Source organism: Peromyscus leucopus, chromosome 23 (genome assembly GCF_004664715.2).
Source record: "Peromyscus leucopus breed LL Stock chromosome 23, UCI_PerLeu_2.1, whole genome shotgun sequence".
Lineage (NCBI taxonomy): Eukaryota > Metazoa > Chordata > Mammalia > Rodentia > Cricetidae > Peromyscus > Peromyscus leucopus.
Window position 1 is genome coordinate 11,756,840 of NC_051082.1, and position 6,260 is coordinate 11,763,099.

The window sequence follows — 6,260 nt, forward strand, 5'->3', positions numbered from 1 at the left end:
GTCCTCTGCAAGAGCATCAAGTGCTCTTAACTTCCAAGCCCTCTCCCAGCCCCAAAGTTCTTTTGCTGTTTGTCTGCCTGTGAATGAAATAGCCTCAAGTGTTACCCAGGCTAGCCTGAGCTACAGAGTTATTTCCAGACTACCCTGAGATACACTGTCTCAAAATACCTCTACCAGCACTCTCAAAGAGTTCAAGACCTGCCTGGTATAGAAAGTGAGATTCTGTCTCAAAATAACACAAAAGAGGGTAGCAGTTGGCAGTTCAGTTCCATTCAGACCCTCAGCTGTCAGCCAGCACCAGACCCCACTTCAGATGACCTTTACACGACACTGACGATCTATGCTTCTGGACAACGGGTGGGTTCACCTGAGCGAAGCGACTCACACCTTTAATTCCAGCACTCAGGAGGGCTGAGGCAGGAGGATTGCCAAGAGTTCCAGACCAGCCCAGACTGCAGTGTAAGACCTTGTCTCCCTACCAAAAAAGAACCCAATGTGTCCCTCTATCCCTACTCCGATGCATAAATTCCTAAAATGTTTCACAGGATGAGGAAGATGCTTCCTGAAGAACACACTTATAAACCCTGAACTCACCTGGTTAAAGCAGGAGGATCACCATGATCATCAGTTTGAGACCTATCTGGGCTGCAAAGCGAGACCCCATTTTTTTTTTAATATGTATGAGTGATTTGCCTGCATCTATGTATGGGCACCAGGTGTGTGCCTGGTGCCCCAGGGTGTCGGTTTTCTTGGAACTGGAGTTACAAATGGTTTGTGAGCCATGGTGTGGGTGCTGGGAATCTGGGAATCGAACCTGGGTCCTCTGGAAGAGCAGCCATTGCTCTTAACTGCTGTGCCAACTCTCCAGCCCAAGACCCATCTTTAAAGAAGAGAAAATGTTCAGGTCCCTTGCTGGGCAGGGTAGCTCCTGCTTATAAACCCAGCACTCTAGAGTTGGAGGCAGAAGGATGGGGAGTTTAAAGTTAGCCTCAGCTATGTAGTAAGTTAAAGGACATTTGTGGGGGGCAGTTATGAGACTCTACCTAAACACATGACAAGACTGCACAGAGGTTGACCTGAGAGTGCCCGGCTGACTGCTTACCCTCTAGAGAGAATTACTGGAGAATAATCGGCATCAATTCCAGGGACTGCTGTCATTTGTTAATCCCTTACTGTAAACACTTCTAGTCATCAAGTCCCTAACAGCTGGGGAAACTGAGGCTCACGCAGATAAAGTGACTTGGAGTCGCCACTAGAAATGTCAGCACCAAGATTCGAACCCATTTTGAAGCGCCACGGACTCTGCCCTTTTCAGCCACCAGAGGGCACACACAACCACATCCACGTTTGCCGTTTCTGCCCGTCTCTGAAAGGCCTGGCCCTGGCTGGAGGGGGAGGAGCCTGCTTTAAGTTCCAGTTCTCACATTCCCTGAGGCCCTAGAACACAGGTGATACCAGGATTCTGAGCCTCACTGGACTTCCCTCTCCAGAGGACTTAATAAACATAGCCTAAACCACAGGACTGCTAGGATGAAAGACGAGCCCTTGGGATTGGGGACCAGGCGCTGGGCACCCCAGAGGTACAGCAGTAGGTATGCATGATCAGTGGGGACAATGCTGTGACAGTACACACACACACACACACACACACACACACACACGGGTCCATGCTCCTTTGCAGCCTGGGTGCCTTCTAAGCATGCTATAATAGTCTAAAGCAGTGGTTCTCAACCTTCCTAACGCTGTGACCCTTGAATACAGTTCCTCGTGTTGTGGTGATCCCCAACCATAAAATTATTTCCCTTGCAACTTCTTAATTTTCATTTGGCTACTGCTAGGAATCATAATGTAAATATCTATGTTTTCCAATGATCTTAGGCAAGCCCTTTGAGTCAGTCTACCCCTCCCCCCCATGGGTCGTGCCCCACAAGTTGAGAACCACTGGTCTAAAGCCACGACACAGAGGAGTGCATCTGTAAGGACCCGAGTTCAGACCCCAGCACCCTTGTAACAAGCTAGGCATGGTCTTCCAAGCACCATAAGCCAAGAGCCGAAGGAGGCAGAGACAGGAGGGTCCCTGGAGCTCACTGGCCAGCCAGGCTTGCTAAGTGAGTGTCCCCAGGTTCAGGAATAGATTCTCTGAGAAAATAGGGTGGAGCCAGGCATACTGGCTCTCTGTGAGTTGCAGGCCAGTCAGGGCTACACAGAGAGACCCGGTCTCAAAATAGTAATAATAATAATAATAATAATAACAGTTATTATCATTATTGTTATAGTAATCATAAATAAGGTGGAGAATAATGAAGACCTTCGGCCTCCACATGAAGTTGGGCATTAGCCTATGTTTAACAGCCTGAGGCCTGGGGTCCAATCTCTGACATCAAAAAGAGCCCCAACACCCAGGCTTGATTTTATATTACATGAATGAAATTAAATTTTTGCCTCTTTGTTATATGTTGCATAGTCTTCTATGTGTGTGTTTGGGTTTTTTGTTTGTTTGTTTGTGTGTGTGTGTGTGTGTGTGTGTGTGTGTGTGTGTGTATGTGTGTGTGTTTTGAGACAGGGTTTCTCTGTAGCTTTGGATTTTGTCCTGGAACATGCTCTGTAGACCAGGCTGGCCCTGAACTCACAGAGATCCTCCTGCCTCTACCTCCCGAGTGCTGGGATTAAAAGCGTGTGCCACCACCACCTGGCATGTCTGGGTTTTTGTTGTTTGTTTAAGACAAGGTCTCGGGCTGGAGAGATGGCTCAGCACTGACTGCTCTTCCAGAGGACCCAGGTTCAATTCCCAGGACCCACAAGACAACAGCTGTCTGTAACTCCAGTTCCAGGAGACTTGACACCCTTATACAGACATCCATGCAGGCAAAACACCAATGCACATTTTAAAAAAGGGAGGGGGTCAGGTTTTATTATGTAACCTTGGATAGCCTGGATCTCGCTCTGTAGACCAGGCTGGCCTCGAACTCACAGAGATCCGCCTGCCTCTGCCTCCTGAGTGCTGGGATTAAAGGCATGCGTCACCACCGCCCTGCCTGTTGAGCAGTTTTAACATAATGAAACAGCGTCCACAGGGGTGCAGCAGTATTCCCATCCAATCCCCTGCTGCCGAACACTTCGATTACCTCCAACTATTTCACAAGTGTGCTGATTGCCACACCTGGCATTTTCCTTCTTAGAGGGATGCCCAAATCTTCTTGCTGTTACTTCAAAAAAAGTTCCGAGTGACATGCATGGGCAGGACAAAGGACACATGAATTTTTCTAGACCCTTAGGGTCCACAAGGACCATCGTCACTTCAGTTTCCTGAAGGGAAAAGCATCCTTCCAGCTGAGACGCAGCCAGCAGCAGCCAGGCAGGGCCCATGAGAAACTCCTCCCATGGTGATGCTATCTACTACTTCTCCAGCTTCAGGGACCGGTAATGAGCTCCCTGTCTCTGGGTGAATTCAACCAGGTGCTGTGTAACTGTGCCCTGGGAAGCCAGCATCATCGGGAAGGGTACTACTAGTTAAGGTGAGGTTAAGAATCTTTACGGAACCTCTTCATCTCTCAGGGCCTCTCAGACTGAAATAGAAAGTTCCATTTCTCCTTCACACTTTAGATCTCCCTCACCACTTCTGCTAGCGATTGTCCCCAGGTTCTTGCACTATGATCCAGTTGCCACCCACACCCTGGCCACTGAAACTGGTGGGCATGCGTATCGGGCAGATCTGGCCTCTCCTGTGTGTGAACCAGGATGTCAGGCCTGAAGAGGAAGGTACCTCAGGCATAGTTGCTGTTCCGTCTCTCCTGCTACTTCCCAGTGCATGCCCTGGGGACAGACAACTTCATCTCTTTGAGCAGCAACTTTTCCAGTTAGTGGAATGGAGATGGCAGCCCTCCTATGGGGCATGTGCACCCAAGTATTGTAGGTCTCAGTTGGTAGCTGCAGTTCGCCTTCAGTATATTTGTTTGTTTGAGACAGGGTCTTATGTAGCCCAGGCTGCCCTTGAACTTACTCTGTAGCCGAGGTTGACCTAGATCTCCCAGTCTTCTCCCTCCACCTCCTGAGCGCTGGGGTCACCGCTGTGTACCAGCATGCCAGGCTCATGTAATACTGAGGATCAAACCCAGGGCTTCAAGGATGCTGTCCAACTAAACTACATCCCACCCCTGTTGATTTGGGGTTAATCCATAAGAGACCACGGACAGGAGCTGCATGCTGGCACATGCCTGTGATCCAAGCATTCAGGAGGTTGAGGCAAGAGGATCAGGAGCCCAAGGCAGGCTGGGCTACATAGAGAGACCTCGCCTCAAAACAGAGAGACTGAAGACAGGATGTAGTGTTGTAGGTAGTCATCCACCCAGTGAGACTTGGGGGGCCTTGCTGGACATGTCTGGGGACCGAAACGCAGTGGCATCTGATACTTTCCAAATATGGTCACATCAGAGTCTTGGACCTCACATGCCCTTCCACATGCCTTAGAGAGTCAGGGGCTGTTTCCTCTTCATGAATCTGGCTGGGCCAGGGACTGTGAAGGAAGTGGCACTACCCCACTCTGCTAACTTCCACCACAGTTCCCAGAAGGTGGTATAGCTTCCCCTTGTGCTGGCTGGCCCCCCGAGGTACCACGGGAACACACATCTATCCACCCTGGCATGGCCTTGTTCTGGGGAAGCCCAGGAATCAGCTTTGCCGGGGGACCACATCTGAGGTGTTGTAGAATATTGTTTTAACTAGGCCAAGATGGGTTACATTCTGCAGAATGTTACTTTAAGAGCGTAAAGGTGTGTGGCTTTTGTTCATGCCGCCTTTGTTTAGTTAAGCAAAGATGGGTTGCGTGTGTTTCACCTTGCCTGCCTAAGGCACCTGATTGGTCCAATAAAGAGCTGAACGACCAATAGCTAGGCAGAGAAAGGATCGGTGGGGCTGGTGGGCAGAGAGAATAGAAAGGAGGGAAATCTAGGCTTGAGAGAATGAAAAAGAAGAACGGGAGGAACAAGAGAAGGAAGAGGAGAATGAGGGAGACACCTGCCAGCCAGGTATAGAGAAACAGTGAAAGTAAGATATAGAAGAAAGGTAATAAGCCCTGAGGTAAAAGGTAGCTAAAGAGAAACAGGTTAATTTAAGTTAAAAGAGCCAGCCAGAGCCGGGTGGTGGTGGCGGCGGCGGCGGCGGCGGCGGCGGCGGCGGCGGCGGCGGCGGCGCACGCCTTTAATCCCAGCACTCGGGAGGCAAAGCCAGGTGGATCTCTGTGAGTTCGAGGCCAGCCTGGTCTCCAAAGTGAGTTCCAGAAAAGGTGCAAAGCTACACAGAGAAACCCTGTCTCGAAAAACAAAACAAACAAACAAACAAAAAAACAGAGCCAGCCAGAAACATGCCAAAGCTAGGCCAAGCATTCAGAACTAGTAATAAGTCTCTGTGTCATAATTTGGGAGCTGGTTAGTGGCCCAAAAGGCAAAAGCCTGGTCCACAGAGGCTACACAGAGAAAGGCAAATGTCTACCAGCTTCCCTCAGGCTGGAGACACAAACATAAGAAGGACTTGAGCCAGAACCTTTATACCAGGCCTCTCCCCAAATTATGACTCTCAGGCATTTAGACGTCTATCAAGATGCGGGTGTATTAGAGTTCTGACTTTGGGGATGGTTGTTATGCAGCAATAGCTAACTGATACACACAGGCAATCGTCCCTTTCCAGGGAAGGAGTTCAATACTCTCTCCTGTTCTTTTGTGATGTGTGACACACTGAGGCAAGTCCTATATACTCAAGAATTGTGTTAATAATGGTTGGGCTTGGTGGTGCACGCCTTTAATCCCAGCACTAGGGAGGCAGAGGAAGGCGGGTCTCTGAGTTTGAAGTCAGCCTGGTCTACAGGGCTGTTTCGGGGATAGCTAGGAATACAGAGTGAGATCCTGTCTCGAAACAAAGCGAAAAAGAACAGTGGTATCAACAATGTGGGTCCTAGCAGTTCCACCTGTTAAACTCTCACCACTCCGGTCGCTGTGTGGTCACTGTGCTACACACAGCTTACTTACTTGATACATTTGTTTATGTGACGTGTGTCTGTCCCAGTCTTCTCCCTCCACCTTCTGAGTGCTGGGGTCACCGCTGTGCACCAGCATGCCAGGCTCATGTAATACTGAGGATCAAACCCAGGGCTTCAAGGATGCTGTCCAACTAAACTACACCCACCCCTGTTGATTTGGGGTTAATCCATAAGAGACCACAGACAGGAGCTGCATGCTGGCACATGCACATGCACGCACGCACGCACG